The 18,981-nt window shown below is 36.0% G+C and overlaps 1 protein-coding gene across 24 annotated transcripts in view; it reads left to right on the top strand.

The window, feature by feature from the left end:
- Positions 1-18,981, top strand: part of NRCAM (neuronal cell adhesion molecule) — a 303,075-nt gene that overhangs the window by 126,856 nt on the left and 157,238 nt on the right. For all 24 annotated transcript variants that reach the window (XM_049782984.1, XM_049782960.1, XM_049782955.1 and 21 more), the window contains exon 3: positions 14,703-14,774. The gene's annotated coding sequence lies outside the window, so the exon portion shown is untranslated. The remainder of the gene's footprint in view (positions 1-14,702; positions 14,775-18,981) is intronic.

The following is an 18,981-nucleotide window of genomic DNA, read 5'->3' as shown; positions in this document are numbered from 1 at the left end:
TTTGTGTACTACTGGTGAGTTACTTTTAAAATGCAAGTGAATTTGAAAAATCTGCTGAAAGGGGCCGGAGAGATAGCACAGCGGCGTTTGCCTTGCAAGTAGCCGATCCAGGACCTAAGGTGGTTGGTTGGAATCCCGGTATCCCATATGGTCCCTCGTGCCTGCGAAGAGCGATTTCTGAGCAGATAGCCAGGAGTAACCCCTGAGCACCGCCGGGTGTGGCCCCAAAATAAAACAAAACAAAAAAATCTGCTGAAAAATGAGACTGTTGACTTCAGCATCTACTCATCCCAACCTTCACTTTTAAGGGAATACTTTCACTCTGTTTCAACCTTCTAAAACAGTCTTTCAAAGTGGGCAATGCATCTCATACCCCTAGGTCTGATATAAGGGGCAGTAGTGGTAGATTTGGTGCAATTGGGGGACACTCTGTTAATTTTTTAAAGGTAGATTTCCAGGGCAGCTAAGCTGATCAAGTTTAGGCATGTCTAATACTAAACTATAGTGTAGTGGCTGGTAAAGAGCAGCAGGTGTTTTCACTGACAAATACAAAAAATGTATTAAATAATTAGTGCTTTTGAATAGTAGTTTATGTGCTGACTTAAGCATGTACAGATATGATTCAGCTTTGTCCTTTTATGGATAGTTTGATATAAGCAGCATTGTGATTATCAGGGAGGGTTTGGAAGGAAAGGATTTAAAAACATTAAAAAAAACTTTCTTGGAGGAATAAAGCAATTAAAAGAAGAAACTACATCTACATGAAGAAGGGTATGGTTAATAGAAAATAGCAGGATTCTTCCCATGTACCATCCCAAGAGTTTAAGTGGAATAACTTCTGCTGTTGTATTTTTTACATAATGAAGCATTGGTCTCCCCATGAACAAGTATTTCAGGCAAGATGTTCTATTTCAACATATGATTATTTGGAGTCAACCAAGGCTCTGCATGTCATGACTTTGACCAGTTAACTACAAGACAGATAAAAATAAAATTGAGGGTTATTATCAGAAACCTCACTATTTGGAAAAGGTATCTACATAATACAGAAAACCTCTTTTTTGGAGTTCTATGCCATGTTGAGCCTCCCTCTCCTCTTGGAACCTCTAGACCCCTATCCCATTCCTTATCTCAGGATACAGACCCCAATTTTATCTACTGGCTTTGGACTTCTTTTTTTTTTTTTTTTTTTTGGTTTTTGGGCCACACCCGGTGACGCTCAGGGGTTACTCCTGGCTATGCGCTCAGAAGTCGCTCCTGGCTTGGGGGACCATATGGGACGCCGGGGGATCGAACCGCGGTCCGTCTCCTAGGCTAGCGCAGGTAAGGCAGGCACCTTACCTCCAGCGCCACCGCCCGGCCCTGGACTTCTTTTTTTAAAGTATGTATAAGTATGTGTGTGTATAGTACTTATTATACATATAACTTATTTCTACTCTTTTACTAATCTGTCTATTGTTACTTTGTTTGACCAACCAAAAACTGAGAGGAGGAAATTTTGCTCTTATCTACAGTAGCCTTTTTATTTGTTTCTCTTCACCCTAGTCCTCAATGCAGTCTATTTTGTTCTTTCAAATGAAATTCAAATCAAATCAGATCAAGCTGAAGCCATAGCAGAGCATTAGGGCATTTGTCTTGCATGTGGCCAACCCAGGATGGACCTGGATTTAATTCCCAGTACTCCATATGGACCCCCCACACCCCTGCCGAGCCTGTCAGGAGCAATTTCTGAGCACAGAGCCAGGAGTAATCTCTGAGCACTGCCGGGTATGGCCCAAAATCTCCTCCCCCCAAAATTAAATTAGATCATTTATATTCTCAAAACTCAAGAGATCCCATATCACTCATCGTGAAAGCCAGGGATCTGTATTGATGTACCAGCCCTGGACCATCTGTACTCCTTTCCAGCCTTACCTTTCTCTCGTACTCTTTTCTCTATTGCTTACTACTCTCAATTACTGCTCTCTTCATGCTGTTCTCAAATTAAATTTCTACCTCAGGCCCATTGAATATTCCTGAAATCCTAATCTTACCTGAAAAAATTCTTCCCCTCCCCCTCAGGGCCATTACATTCACCTCCCTCACATCTTTACTCAAATCATATTTTCTCAAGGAGTATTTTTTATTATGTTTAAATTGAAGGACCAATACATAATGCAATACTCACACTCTCTTACATATTTTATTTTCTCTAATAAAATAGTATAGCTTTTTACTCATTTAATAGGAAGTTCTGGTTATTATTTTTTCACTACTATTTCCAATGCCTAGGACAATGGCTGATACATACTTGCTATTAGTTTAAATAAGTTAGTGGATTGTGAAAATGTAACTGGAGGAAGGGAAGTAGCTTTTTCTAAACATAATGAAAGAAAGTCTGGGAATTGCACACACACACACACACACACACACACACACACACCCTTTAAAAAGAGTGAAAGAATTTTGATATCCACACAGCCCATGTCTAACAGGCAGCTTTCCTGGGAGTACCAGATAGTTGATTCAGAAAGAAAGGGCCTAGATGCTTCCAATGACATGCTTTAATGCAAATGATGCTGGGAGTAGCAGTGAGAATAATGGGGGGAAAGGGGGAGTTGAAAATTGAAAATGGTTGTTTTGCTACTAACGTAATGATTTTCAAAGCCTGGACATTGAATAGAACATAAATTAACAAAAACTCTGTTTCTGACAATGCAAACTTCATTTACATTCTGATCTGTGCAGTTTTTCAAGCTCAGTGATCCAAGTTCAGAGGGCACTTGTATTAGCATAGACCTTGCTTTGTTGATTCACCTCTGACTAAACCTTTCAATTCCTTTTTCTCATAATGGCAGTCAAACGACAATAACACTAAGCTATCATAACAGCAGTAACATTTATACAGCATTTAGACAATTCCTAAATGAATTGGTCCCAGAAACCTTAAGGAATAGGTTAGAATTATTAACCCCTTTTGTAGACAGAAAGGAAGTAATTGGCCTAATGTTACCTGGTAAGTTACTGGATTCATCATTCTATTGCTTTACTTGGAAATAATAGTTCATTCAGTTCATTCAGGACAGGTCATATTGCATTAAACATGACCTATTTGTTGCCGGCGAGGTGGCGTTAGAGATAAGGTGTCTGCCTTGCAAGCACTAGCCAAGGAAAGATTGCGACCATGGTTCGATCCCCCGGCATCCCATATGGTCCCCTCAAGCCAGGGGCAATTTCTGAGCTGAGCGCTTAGTAACCCCTGAGCATCAAACAGGTGTGGCCCGAAAAGCCAAAAAATAAAAAAAATAAAAAAAGATGATCTATTTAAGATCAGGATTTTAAACTTCAACACTAGGAAGCTAATTTAGGGAACAGGGATTCCCAAATTCCTTTCGGTATTAGCCAGGATTAGGCCATTTTGCTCAGATACTATATTGAATAATTATGTAATTTATTTTATTTTATTTTTAATAATTATTTTAATGTTTTAATTTATTTTAATTTTATTTAAGGTAGGCTTAATTATGAATGGGGTCATCATTATCTTGGTGGAAAAACTGAATTAATTTTTTCATGTAATATTCAGCATGTTCTATTTGATTAATAAATCAGTATAGTTAATATTGAAAATAAGTCCTGTCAGAAAACTAAGAGAAATACACTGTCTTCAGGACAGTGTCTTCAATTTCACAGAAAATGCAGGATAAAAGATATCACTGAAGCTACGTCACAATTGTATTTTGTTTCTCTTATGGTTTACATATTTTTCCTTCCAGAGAACTTTTTGTGCAAAGACCTCATATTCTGTTTAATTAATGAGCAATACCTTACAAAGCTGTAAGGAAAAATGAAAGTTAGGGGACTTCTAGTCTTTCTCTTTATCTCAACCCACTATTTGATAATCTCAGTTTTTAATCATTAGTTGTTTATTTGTATTTGTATTTTGGTCACACATGGCAGTGCTCAGAGCTTGTGACTTACTCTGCACTCAGGGGTCATTCCTCACAGAGCATGGTGAACCATATGGGGTGATAGGGTTGAACCTGGGTTTAGTGTCAGGCAGGTCAGCACTCTGTTCACCTTGCTATTACTTTTGCTTAATATACTTTAACTTTTTTAAGTATTTTCTCCACTTTCCTTTGTGGAGATGTATTTATTAATTTTTTAAGTCTGACAAAATGTTATGATATCTGCTAAGAATATGAATTATTGTTTTAAAATCAATGGTTAATTTAATTGTGCTTATAATAAAAGTGCTTGCTTTGAAATATCAAAAGAATTCTACACATGAAATAAAAACATTTTTGTGCCAAAGTATGCTGAAATTGGTCAGAACTTTGTGAAAATGATAGAATATAGTAAGTTTTAAATTAAATCCAATTAAACTTTGAAATTAAGATATTTGCAAGGATAATCTTTAAAATATGATGACAATATGGGGCTGGGGGTATCGTGCAAGTGGTAAGGCGTCTGCCTTGTCCACGCTAGTCTAGGACAAACTGTGGTTCGATCTCCCGGCGTCTCATATGGTCCCCCAAGCTAGGAATGATTTCTTAATTTTTTTTTGTTTTTTTTTTGTTTGTTTTTGTTTTTGGTTCACACCTGGCAGTGCCCAGGCTCTACGCTCAGAAATCACTCCTGGCAGGCTCAAGGGACCATATGGGAAGCCGGAATTCGAACCACCATCCTTCTGCATGCAAGGCAAATGCCTTACCTCCATGCTGTCTCTCCGGCCACCAAACCAGGAGCTATTTCTGAGTGCATAGCCAGGAGTGACCCCTGAGCGTCACTGGGTGTAGCCAAAAAACAAACATAAATAAATAAATAAATAAATAAATAAATAAATAAATAAATAAATAAAATTTGATGGCAATAGAATCCATAGTTTTCATTACCTGTAACACTAAAAAGAGTTTTGGTAGTTTATAATAAAAGTTCACAAAGCATCTTTTTTTTTATCCCCTTCCCCCCAGTCCCCTGTCCCATCCCCCACCCACAAAGCATCTTTTAAAGAATTATTATGGATGTATACGTATAACACTTTTTTTTTTGTCCACACCCAGCTGTGCTCAGGGGTTACTCCTGGCTATCTGCTCAGAAATAGCTCCTGGCAGGCACAGGGAACCATATGGGAAGCTGAGATTTGAACTAACCACCTTAGGTCCTGGGTCAGCTGCTTACAAGGCAAACGCTGCTGTGCTATCTCTCTGGCCTCGTATAACTCTTCTTTTAAAAAAAAAATGATAATTTAGGGGCCAAAGTGGTGGCTCAAGCAGTAAGGTGCTTGCCGTGCATGTGCTAACCTAGGATGGACTGCGGTTTGATTTCCCGCGGTCCCATATGGTCCTCCAAGCCAGGAGCAATTTCTGAGCACAGTAACTCCCTAAGTATCACCAGGTGTGCCCCCCCAAAAAAACCCCAAAAAACTCGATAATTTAGTTCTACTGTTACAGAATGCTAAAGTTTATGGTATTGATGTACTAAAATTACCACACTTTACCACTACTGTCTATATGTCACCTCTGGTTCTGTCTTTAAGGAAAATTAAGTAAAAAAAAAAAAAAAATGGACAGCTCTGAATTTTATAGATGCCAATTTGTTAAACCCAGTCATATTTTGGGGGTTAAGTCCATACAACTTTTCTGAACTTTGAATCTGGAATCTACAATATTGTTCAGACTTCAAAACAACTCACTTCACAATTAAAATGTGTTTCTTAACCTGAATTTTGAAATTTACAAACATTTGTCACCTACTTATGTTTGCCTACATAAATTAAAATTGTAATAATGTTACTGACTTAATGATACAAAGAAGGTGGCATTTTCTTGCCACCACATATTTGCACAAAGCATTATGCCAGCCTAATTTTTTCCTTTCAATAGTTTATATTAGCAATATTAACCATATTTAAAAGGAAGTAATGTGAGATATGTGCTCAATTCTTTATATTTTTAAATTTATTTAATTGAAACCATTATCTACAAAGTTCTTCATAGTTGAATTTCAGATATACAGTGAGTCAGGGCCATTCCCACCACCAAAGTTGACCTCCCTCCACCAAAGGTCCTAGAGTGCATCCTATACCACCACCCTTTGTCCCCTGACTCGCCATTATAACAGGCCCATTTAAGTTTAGATTGTTAAAGTTTAGGTTTCTTGATTCTATTTTTGTTGACTTTGACTTGTATATTTAATTCTGTCCTTTTTTTTTTCTCTACCAATGCACCAGAGACCACTTGGCCCCTGGGCCCATCCTTTCTTTTTTCCTGTCTTCTTAAATTTATAGAAAATTGCAGAAATATTCCCATCACCAATAGTGATGGGAATATTGCACTGGTGAAGGGGGGTGTTCTTTACATGACTGAAACCCAACTACAATCATATTTACAATCATGGTGTTTAAATAGAGTTATTAAAAATAAATAAAATAGATTAAAAGAAGAAATAAAGAGAAAAAAGAAATTGGGCTGGCACATCAGAGAGGAAAGATTTTCCAATTTCTAGGCACTTCATTTCGGGTTAGATTGTGCATGGAGCATTTTAGAATAAGCATAATTTTCACATCTAGAGTATTAAGCAATATAGTAGTGAGCACTATAAGAGTAGTCTACCCTATGTAGTATCATCTACCATGTCTCGTGCATCAAGGTTCCTTTCCTGAAATAAAACTGACAGTGTGTTTTTCTATCATTATTGATGAAAGAGAATTCTTTCTTTCTTAAAATTACTTTATTTAAATACTGTGGTTTACAAAATTGACAAAATTGTTCATAATAAAGTTGCTGGTTTCTTTAAAAAAAAAAGCAAATTGAGGGGCCAGAGAGATAGCATGCAGAAGGTCATTGGTTCAAATCCTGACATCCCATATGGTCCCCTGAGCCTGCCAGGAGTGATTTCTGAGCACGGAGCCAGGAGTAACCCCTGAGTGCTGCTGGGTGTGACCCAAAAACCAAAAAAGAAAAAAAAAAAGAAAAAGAAAATTGCAGAAATATGAGATAAAGCAAAGCAATCCATGTCCTGAGGTTCTATGAAAAAGGCAGGAGTTCTTATTTAAAAAATAAAAATGAAAGGGGATGGCAATTTTTTGAATAGGCACAGCAAAAGTTGTTGAAAATAGAAAGAAAAGAACCTTTGGCTTATCAACAGGAGACCTTATCTATGAAGCAACATACCATAAGACCAAGCTCTGTGCATACTAAGTTATCTAACCCCAAAATCTTTCTTCATGGCCCCAGTAAAAGTTCTCAATCATGGTTGCTGCTGTCAGATTTCTGTAATTAGAGATTTTGGTTTTTAACAGATCCTATGTTAAAGTCAGAGTGTTTTCTGGTTTCATCTCACTGCTAGATAGTGATGCAGGGAAACCTGCCCCGAAAGCAAGTTGTTTCAAGTTGTCAGGGTATCATATGAGCCCACTCTGGAGCAAGACATTAGGCCTCATTAGGTCCTCATTGATCCTGGCGCTGGTGCAGAAAACCTTGCCAATTCCAAAGATGGGATCCAAGGTTCAGGGATGAACAGCCAATTTCCGATCAAGTAAAAAGTCAAGTCACTGTGACAAATATTCAGAATGAAATATAAAATTTATAAGTTTGTATCCATATTGATAAGAACTTCTTTCTATGTGTAAGATTTCCCCCATTTTGATGTGCCCATACAAAAAAAGAACAATGCCAAGTGATACTACTGGTGTATATGGGAATAAAAATAACAAGCTAAATAATTCTTATTACCTGGTTCTAACAGGAGCTCAGAACTCAAGAGAAACTTATCTACTAGAATTTCCTACTAAAAAATAAACCAAAAAGGGGATGGGGAAAATGACATGTACATAAGGAATTATATAATAAAAATTAAACATGACAAGAAACTACAACCAACACTCCTGATGACTCATCCTCTATGGCCCTCCATCTCACTCACACCCCAAATGTGGACTGTTTGATACTGGATTCAGCTCCAGAAAAACTCCAGTGTAAGAACTCTATCCAAGCCCTTTCTTCCACAAATCACTTCTCAAACTCAACAAGACCAGAGTGTGTGATAAAAATGTACCCTGGATTCCACTTCCTACAAGAATATCTCAAAAGACAATGAGGAAGCCTATATTTCCTTCATATATTTAATACCTCTATAATACTACCCTTAATCTGTTTATCCCTAAATGTAAGGTAGTCTCCTGCATTACTTTTTTCCCTTAATTACTTTTTTAAATTCATTTTTATTTATTTCTTCCTTTATATAAAAAAGAATGAAATCTATTATGGAAATATATCTAAAGAAATATATGAAAGAAATATACATATTAAGTCTTTTGAAATAGTGGGGGGTGGGAATAAAATCTGGAACACAGCTTCAGCCTGTGACAAGGTTTTGTAGAGTCTGAAAAACGGCCCCAGCAGTCATGAATCAGGAAATATCCTGAGCTGGGGGGGGGGTCTCTCAAAAACCAAATTTGACAGTGTGCTCCATTCCTTAAATTCTTAAATATTAATAAAAATTAGTGCAATATATAATTAATGATCCATTTTCTAAGTAATAATATTATATTTCACTTCTTTGATCAAATAATGTCACTATGTTTTTCTTCCAAGTATCCACTTTAAGTAGTATATTAGTTGGATGTGGATAGCTTAATTTACCAAGCTTGCAATTTCAGGTGCCTTGCTTTTAATCAAATTCTATTTTCTTAGTAGACTATATAATAGGATCTTAAGAGACTTTTTTAATCAAATAAAGAATTTAAAGTTGAAGCATTGTTTATATTATAGCTGGTGATAATTCTTTGAAATGTTAAATACTCCCTTTCATCTGAGAACTTCAAAGGGCTTCACTTATTTTTATAACTATACAAATTCCCTTACAGTTCTTGTCCTTGCTTTTAGTTGGTAGTTATTATACAGTTAGAGCAGCAGTAATATTTCTGATCTATTCTTTCCTCTCCCATCACAGCCTCATTAAGATACATTGATGGCATATAATTGCCCTTAATGTAATGAAAGACCTATAGGGCTTTGCTTGGCAGTCTTTACCTGCTTCTCAGTTTTTCTGGGACCATTAACCCCATTGCCTATGCTCTGCTCAAACCATCTCTTCAGGAACCCAATCATTTGAGGCTTAATGGTTTCTTTCTTTTAGTTTTTAAGTTTTGGGGCAACACCTGGTAGGGCTCAAGTATTATTCTCAGCTCAGTACTTGAAAATCACTTCCAGTGCTACTTCAAGGGGCATATGGTTCTGGGCATCAAACTAAAGGCTCCTGAATGCTATGCATGTAATCACCCCATTGAGCTCATCTCTCTATCTCCAGTAAAGGCAACTTATATTTCACGTTGGTTTTTCCATCAGAATGGATCCTTACCCAACATTTGGAGTTAAATTTTATGAAATAGATCTCAGTCCCTCCACAAATTTATTGCTTTGTGTAAGTAGTCATATCTTGGTGCTAAATTTGAAACCAGAAAGGATGACCAACTATACTCAGAATTCCAATAATATGATAGTGCCTCTATTAGAGGCACTAGTTAGTGTATCTGTTTTATTTCAGACATGTGCTTTGGAGAGTATATTATGTTTCATAGACTGCTGAAAGTGAGGGAAATGGATTCAAGATGATACTGGTATTTTACCATGTTAAACTGAATTAGGCTACTGCATAAAAAGCATATGACAGAAACCAAAGATAAATGTCAATTTTAATAGGGTTATTTATCCCATTCTCTTCAGTTAATAAACAAAAGTGGACTTCAAATTCAGTTCCAAGTTCATATCAAAATCAGGAAGTTAAAAAAATTATATTTAAGCATGTAGGGCATTTGCTTGTATGCGACTAACCTGGGTTCAATCTCCAGCATCCCCTATGGGTATTCCAAACTGGTCAGATTGATTTCTGAGTACAGAGCCAGGAGTATTCCCTAAGCACAGCCAGGTGTGGCCCACAAACAAAACAAAACAAAACAAAATAAAAAAATCAGGTTTAGTCTGAAATTTTGACAATAAAGAGGTTTTTAAAGCAAAGATTAAAAGCAAACTTGTCAATTACTGGCTTATAGTTGTGAATAAATCTTATAGGAGTAAAAAGCAAAGCAATTTTTGTATGCTATATAATACATAATAGTTCAAGTATATAAAGATACACGTTGAGTTTTAATTTTTTATGATTTGAAAACTGCTTTTTATTATTTACTATTAAGAGTGTGTGCAAGAAATAATTGTCACAGTTGAAAACAAGTGATTTGAGGAAAAAATGCTTGAATGTTTCACCTACCATTTGCTGTATTATCAATAAGGTCAAATTACCTTCACTGGAATCAAAGAATAAGCATATTTTATGTCCTCACAGCTGACCCAGAAAGTATTAATTAAATGAGATTTTGAACATTTTTGCTTGCTGATAGTTTTAATGTATAATGTTACAGTAGCAGATTTTCAGACATTGAGCATAATGGATTTTCAACCTAAAACAAAGCAGTATTACACAAATTTATATCAATAAATAGTTTAACTGTTTCAGAAAATAAAGAAGTGTATTATTTCATTTTCTTTGAGTGACTAAACCAAGTATTTGAATATTATTAAGTGTATATTTACACTCCATTGAATTATTTTATTGTGTATAGTCTATTGTGTTGCATTTCTTTTTTTCCCTGCCCCCCAGTTGTGTTGCATTTCTTACACATTTTATCTGGATATTATTTATCTATTTAGAAGTCTAATTGTAAATTAGATCAGATCTCAAATTGACTTATGGGTGAGTTTTTAAATCAGATAAGTTTGATTACATTTTAATAAAACAGAAATTGTTACTTTGTTGTTGGAAATATATTCCTTACAGTCATATATTGCCCTATTCTGTCAACCTAAATGTGTTTCAGAGTGATGGAAGCCCATTGACATAGTTGTCAAAGCAAGAGTAATGACTATAACAAAAATTCATTCCCTAGAATTGCTTGGGATAATTGCTAACATGGTAACATAATTAATACATAGTATTTTGGTGGCCCTTGCAGAGGGTGAAGGGCTTAAAAAGTCACAGAGGTTAAAAATGTGCCAGTGATCTATCAGTAACATAAGAAAGGATTAGATATTCTGAAACAGCGTCTATGGAAATTGAGACCTGTAAAATAGTTTGTGTGCCCCTTTCAGAATATTTAATCCAGAACGGAGTTAGAATTCTGGGTAAAATTATTCAAGACAAAAGAAACAGTATAAAGCTTAGGAGCCTTGGTTCTGACCTCTACTACATGAGCAAGCATTGAAAAATGCAACCCTGGAAGCCCTCCTGAGCCCAGCACTGCACAGGTGGCCCTGGAAGTTCTCAGTACCACAGGGCCTGAACAGCTAAGCAACCTGGGGCCCCAACCTTCTGTCTCTGGCCCAGTTAGCTGGGAATTTCTGAAAGATACTCTAAATATTTCATGGAGAACTCCCTCCCCAAAGATTATAATGTATCAAAAGAACCACCTTCCTTAAAATTTATATATAGTACATCTTCTATACTACACTGAGTTTTCATATTTTCATATTTGCTCCTTCCATAAAACATTATTTTATGGGATATGCCTGACAGTGTTCAGGAATTACTTCTGGCTCTGAGCTCAGGGTTCATTCAGGCAGGGCCAAAGGAGCATATGGAATGCCTGGGATTGAACTCAGGTCAGCCGTGTACAAGGGAAGTGCCCTAATTGCTGTACTATTGTTCCAGACCATTATGAAACATTATTGATAAAGCATAGACTAGGCATATGGTTATAAAAACGACAGTGCTCAAATTACTGGAGGCTGGAAATCTTGGTTCAGAAGTATGTGTAGGTAGGCTTGGCTCAAGACTTATCCCCCACTGACAGCTGCTGGGTTCTCCCCATTTGCATTCTTCCTGAACTTTCTGGATTCTTTATTTCTTGGCATTCTTGATGCATTCCTCTTAGTCTGTCCACTTTCCAGCAGCTTATCCTATGGCTGCCCTTCCCCTCAACTCCAGGAACAAACCCACTCCTATTTATCCTGGTTCCATCTCATAAGCCTTTTAAGTAGGAAAAAAAAAGTGCATTTTTGGGGGGGCCAGAGAGATAGCATGGAGGTAAGGCATTTGCCTTTCATGCAGAAGGTCATTGGTTCGAATCCCGAGCGTGCCAGGAGATATTTCTGAGTATGGATCCAGGAGCAACCCCTGAGCACTGCCGGGTATGACCCAAAAACCAAAAAAAAAAAAAAAAGTGCATTTTTTTTTATTTTTAGAGGACTTATATATATTTCAGATATGTAACTTGCTTGCTGTGTGCTATAGCTATTTACTTAACCTCCTTTTTCTTTAGTTTCTGTTTTTGTATCAAGGTCAGAATGAAAGTGTGTCACCTAAGATATATATATATATATATATATATATATATATATATATATATATATATATATATATATATATATATATGGCCTGGAATATAATGGTAGCCTCTCCAGGTAGAAATTACTATAAAATTAATTTTATTAGCATTTGTCTTTGATGATCCACTCCCAATCCTTTGCTTCCTATCATTTTCAACAGTAGCTCCACATTAGTTTGGTGTAGATGTTTACAAAACAGTGAAAGGGGCTAGCTAAATAGTTGATTCTCCTTAAGTACTTTATTAAACAAGGAATAAGTTTCTGTTGATTTTACTGTATACAACATTTTGTTTTAGAAGAGAAAGACTGATCCAAGACCCTGTATGCCTTGGTGTCAAGTACAACACTGGGTTAACCCGTGGGCCTTAGGTTTTACTTTCCACCAAAGCACTGATCTGAATTGCTCTGGGTAGGAATATGTCCCATAGAAAGGAATGGAATAAGATTATATCTACTTGTCTACTTGTACGAAATTTCACATGTAAAGGCATATTTAAATATTAAGACAGCTAAAAACCACAACTCTATCCCATGAATAAAAGAAAAGTGTGTAGTAATAACTGATGTCATCCCTGTCAATATTCTAATCCTGAATCAGTGTTTCATTCTGATACAACATGAGAGTTGTCAAATGGTTGCTGGTTATTTATGGAGTGACTGCTAGGAGTCAAGAATCTTATCTATTGTTACTGAAACATCCCTAAATAGTCTCTCTAATCTCTATCTTTTCCACACTACTGAGAAGTTCTTTTCTCTTCCCTAAGAAGTATATGTTGTTCTTGTATTTCAGTTCAAACTCCTACATTATTTTTGTGATTAAGGCCCTTTGTACTTTTGTCCCAGAGAAGCTCTCCCCTCTTCACTATATGCCCTCTTCCCTCTACTCATCACTGTGCCTATATTTTCAGTGCTATACTAATGAGGACATATCACTTACTTCCTCATTACCGCTTTCTTCCCTGTCCACTTGTTTTTATGTAGAATGCTTCTCCCATGTAGTTGTCAGTAACTTCAAATTAAAGTGTTGTATTCTGTGGAAATGGTTTCTTGTAAAAAATGAATTGTTTCTTATGTAAGCTCTTAATGCTCTATAAATACTATGTATGGTCCATGGTGATTTGTAGTTTCGTTTTTCCCATAATTGTGGACTGAGATTCTCTATAATAGGAAACATCTTATATTTCATTCTTTTCCTGTTATTTATAGTTATCCACAATAGATATAAAATTAATGTTTATTGTTAATTTGATAAAATTTTATTATAAATACATATCTGAATTTGCTAATAATTTTCTATATACTTTTAGAGAAAATTTTAAAAGCAGGAACTAAATGACAATTACTCAGAAATAGGCCTTAGTTTTAAAGGAGACTCACTAAGTCACACAAGATTAATGTTTTGTCCCTGTAAAATAAGATTGCATCAGATATAAAAACAATCTATTACATGGCTTTACATGTAAGTAATGATTTTTGCAATTTAATGCAGAAAATATTTTGTAATTCCTGCATAAAATAAAGCATCAGTGATTATCATAGACATAAAAAATCTTACTAGTGAAGTTATGTTATGTCTTTTTCAACTCAAAAAAGTAACATAATATTAAATGTCTTTAATAAACTAAGAACTGGACCTGGAGAGGTGGTACAGGGAATAAGTCACATGCCTTACATGCAGATCCTCTTTGATCCCCAGCACTCCATGATCTATGGAGCATCACCAGGTATTTCCCTGCAGTGCCACAGTGGCGGTCCTCATAATTCCTGGCACTCGGGGACAAACTGTTCTGCATCCTCATGCCTTCGTACTGAAGCTGGCAGGGCTGGTTGAGAATCCCGGGGAAGGGACATAGGGTTCCTCAGCACTACTTGAGGATCCCCAAAACAAACACAAAAATAAAGTTAAAGATTCCTGCTCTACTAAATACAATTTTTAAAAATAGTGTCTTTATTTAGAAACTGTGATGCTAAATACAATTTTGAAATGGAAATAAAATGATAAGATAATAAGCTCACAGCAAAAAAAGTATTTTAACCACATAGTATACTTGTATTACCTAAAAACCACTATTTTCCTAAACTGAAAATGGGAAACAGACAGATCCCTTATTGGGCCAGGATCCATTAAGTACACACAAGTCACCTCTTCTCTGTTACATTTTATTGAAGTCAGCACAGATATGTTTTGACAAATCTATTCCTAATTTGTCTTTCCTTGCAGAGCTCCTCCTGTAATTGCATTTCTCATCAGGGAATTAGTTGGAGTTCTATAAATTGGCAGTTGACTGTGATTGATGACAATTGTTTTGATAATATTTTCCCCTATTTTTAACCCCACAGAGCAATGCTAAGGAGACTTTCAGTTTAAAGAATTAAAAGGAAGAACAATTTCAAATAAGAAGGTCTTCAAAGGTAGGAGTTTATCTTTTTAAATGGTTTAATTTAGTAGTTAAGAAGAGAATTAAAACTATAAAATGACATCATTGTATCATGCAATATTATTGCCGTCATGTAATATTATTTAGTACTTTTTATTTAAGATAATGTGATAAAAGACAGGGAAGTGGAATATTAATGCAAATACATTAATTATATTTGTCAAAGAGGATGAATCATATACACAAAGAAGAAAATGGGATCTTCTTCATGTTCTTTCTAGTAATAAGATTTTTGTTTCACCAAATCATGAGCCTTTGAGCTCATAAAATAGAAGAATAAAATCATTGCTAGTAAACAATATGCTTTTGAATCCATGAGAAGTTTTAAGTTGTAGGAAATCTTTTATAAGAAAAGGGTTGTCTTTCAATTAATCATCTATCAAAAAGTCTCCAGAGAAGATACAATCGACATGTGATTTTTCTTTATTCACAAGGAAGTCTAAATAATTCAAAAGTCTCTTGGGAGCTTGAATATTACTTTGATATATGCTTTCTGCTTCTTTAATTCCTTTTTCACTCCTTATTCCCACCCTCTCTGACCACCCCATTCCCATTTGTGGCATTTAGAATTATCAGCTCTAGAATAGATTCTGCCAGGCCTGTGAAGTTTTCTGAAAGGCTATTTATTATAGTACTGAACTTGATGAAGAATATCTTTTTGGAGATCTGAAGCATAGTTCAGAGAACTCTATCTCAACCAATAATGACTTCCTTAAGGAATTTATGAGAACAGGATTGTTCTTCTCACTCTTTGGCTTCATTTTATAAATAATGAATTATCATTAACTTTGCTGAGAAAATATTGTATACAAGATTCGGAGACAGTGAGATACTTCAGTATATTGTTCTAGAAATTTGGGAATTGGGGTACACATTGCCAATGCTCAGAACTTATTCAGCACAGATCTCAGAGACCCATATAGCAAGTATCTTACCTGCTATACTACCTTTCTAGCCCCTCTCTCGGTGTCCTTAAGTTTATTCATTCAGGTATTGGTTTGTTTATTTTCTTTTAAATTTTATTTTATTGAAACAATTTTGATCAACAGAATCTTTCATAGTTGAATTTGAGATATACAAATAGTCAGGGCCCTTCCCATAATGAATGTCCATCTCCTCCACCAATGATCCCAGAGTGCATCCTATCCCATCACTCTTTGCCCCCTGGCCTGCTAGTATAACAGGCCCCTTTAAGTTTAGCTTGTTAAAGTTTAGGTTCCTTGATTCTATTATCGTTGGCTCTGGCTTGGATTTTTAGTTCTTTCCTTATTTATTTCTCCACCAATGTATTACAAGTCAGCCCTTGATGGGGTTGACAGATGGAGGGATGGAGGATGAGGTCTTTCCCCTCCAGCTCAGAGCACGTCAGGCTTGTGGAAATATTAGCTTTATTTGGTGGACAAGACTGAAGTCCAAAGTCTCAGCCTCAGTTCCAGCCAAAAAGCCCTTCACCTTCCACAGACCCTTGTTTTTATCCCCCAGAATCAGGTACCACCCAATGGTGGGATCAGATATCACCCAATGGTGGAAGCAGAATCAGGTACCACCCTAGGGTGGGGGCAGAATGCCAGGTCACACCCTAGGGTAGGGCACAATCACCGATCAGGGTAGGGTCAGTAACATATAATCCCATAAAATGTTTACATATACAACACCAATGCATTTGAGACCAAATGCTCCAGCCTTTCTTTGATCCTATATTCTTAGTTTTATAGAAAAAATGCAGGAATATGTGGTAAAATAAAGTAATCCATGCCCCAAGGTTCTATGAAAAATGCAAAGCCTCGATTTAAAAGATAGAGGATTTAAAAAAATCCAATAAACGAAAAAGATGTGAGGGGCAGGGATTTTTTTCCCCCAGAGGCATAGCAAAATATGGGAGAAATATAAAGGAAAATCTTTGGCCTGAAAACAGGGAGACCGTACCCATGAAGCATCCTGGCATAAGATCAACTACAGGCTTCAGGCATACTAAGTTGTCTAACCCCAAAGTATTTGTGGTCCTACTAAAAGCTCTTCATGATCACAGTTGTCACGGTCAGGTTTCTATAGATAGAAATTTTGGTTTTTGTATAGATTCTGTGTCAAAGTCAGGGTGACACTGAGCATCTTCTGGTTTCATCTCAAGGTGTTGGTTTGCATTTAAGAGAAAATGGTTTATGCCACAGTTAAATTTTCTTCAATTAGTGTTATATTGAAACAGACTTCAGCATTTCTTAGGGTATTTCAAAAACACCCAAACCAATAGCATGGAAAATAAGTATATTATTTTGTGAAGCAAATAGAACTCACTTTTCTTTTCGTGAATTTTTTTTTCCTGAATTGGTCTTCAAAAGTGAGAATTAGTAAGAAACCAGTAAGAATGTTGAGTTTGGTAATTAACACCAAAACTTAAATAGTTTGAATTGTGTGTAAACATTTCCTTAATAAAAAGCTCTTTTCATTTAAAATGATTTATTTTATAAAGTATTAATATACCTATGTAAATATCCTTCAAAAAGACCCAGGGTATTGGTTCAATCAATCAATCAATAAACCTTAACAAAAAGGGTTTTATTTTCCTACATATTTCTTTTTTTATTCAATATAGAAGAGGTTTTTTATTAAAAATTTCTTTCTCCCAAATAAAAATGAACGGTACCAACCAAACAGCCGTATAAAATTGAGTGGAATTCAAAAACTATCAGACTTAAACACCAAACCCAATGTCAACAACAGAATTGATACCTTATCTACAACAAGCTATACACAGAGGGGAACAGTTAACACCAGCACTCCAGGGGCAAAGGAGGGAGATATGGGACACATGCTGGGAAAAGGGGTGGAAGGAGGACAACCCTGGTCGTGGGAATGGCCCTGATTCATTGTTACTATGTACCTTAAATATTACTATGAAAGATTTGTTATTCACTTTTGGTCACAGTAAAAATTATTATAAATTTTTTTTCTTTCTCCCAATTCAGAAAGCATGAAAAAGTTTATTTACACTTCTTGTAAGATACACCTTTTGTTGATAGTTTTCGGCAAGATTTTGTTAAATGACTTATGTGGACTTTCAGTTATCAGTGATTGATATCACATTTTATCTTTGCAAATTATCTAAATCTAGTTGAAAAGCAGTACTTTCCCTTTACTCACAAAGTCTCCCTGAAGAGTCTAGAAATTCTAAAGCACACTTGTAGTGAACTTTACTACATTAGAATAAGAAAGTTGTAACTTTTTAGTTTTCAGAGTTTTCAGTAGTTTTTCTCACTAGTGCTATAGGATATGAGAGATATGAACAGTCAAGAACTTTAGTTCAGAAACTTACCAAATCTTTTTCTGGAAGGTGCTACCAAGGTTACATACAAAAACTGTGTTTGGTTTGGATAGACAGCTCAGAGGATTAGAGCACATGCTTTCTCTGCAGAAAGCCTGTGTTTAGTAAGTACGATTTGGATCTCTTAAACGACTGGTAGCAATTCTCAAGCAGGGACTCAGGAATAACCTCAGGACAACTACAGGAGTAACCTGTGGCCCAATACAGCAACAGCAGGGGGGAAAACCCTTGCAAACCTGCCCTCATTCATCATTACCATTAATATGTAAATTCCCTTCAAGAAAAATCTGCTCTCTGCCTGATTTAAAACTTTGAGCCAAACACAAGATTTTGGAATTTTAGTAAACTTCCAGAGTGAGGAAGGGATGCCCCCACTTATATTCTCCCCCATCATTTGGAATTGACGGGAGTTCTGTTCTGGCTATACCTGTTTATGTATGTTTCTGGCATAACCATAAGGAATTTGAAGAATATTGTCAATGCTATACTTTGATAATGCCTTCCCCTTTTGTGAAGCCATATAAGAAAAGAATATCTGATAAGTTATTGGTGTTATTGATTAATTGATTTGGCTGATAATTTGAACATTCTTTTTATGTGGACTCAGTGCTTTTTAAAAACTATACATGCAGAATAGGATTATGACCATTACATTCTGTATAGATAACAGCAGAATTAGTAACAGATTTATTTTTTGTTTGCTCTTTTGGGCACACCCCACAGTTCTAAGGGCTTATTGCTGGCACTGTATTCAGGGGTCATTCCTGGCAGTGTTCAGGGGCTCATACATAATGCCCAGCATTAGATCTGGGTTGACTTGTAAACAAGTTCCTTAAACATTGTACTATCTCTCTGGCCCAAT

The sequence above is a fragment of the Suncus etruscus genome, chromosome 1 (assembly GCF_024139225.1).
Source record: "Suncus etruscus isolate mSunEtr1 chromosome 1, mSunEtr1.pri.cur, whole genome shotgun sequence".
Classification (NCBI taxonomy): domain Eukaryota; kingdom Metazoa; phylum Chordata; class Mammalia; order Eulipotyphla; family Soricidae; genus Suncus; species Suncus etruscus.
Note: the sequence above shows the minus strand (reverse complement) of the source record. Positions and strands in the feature narration are given on the sequence as shown.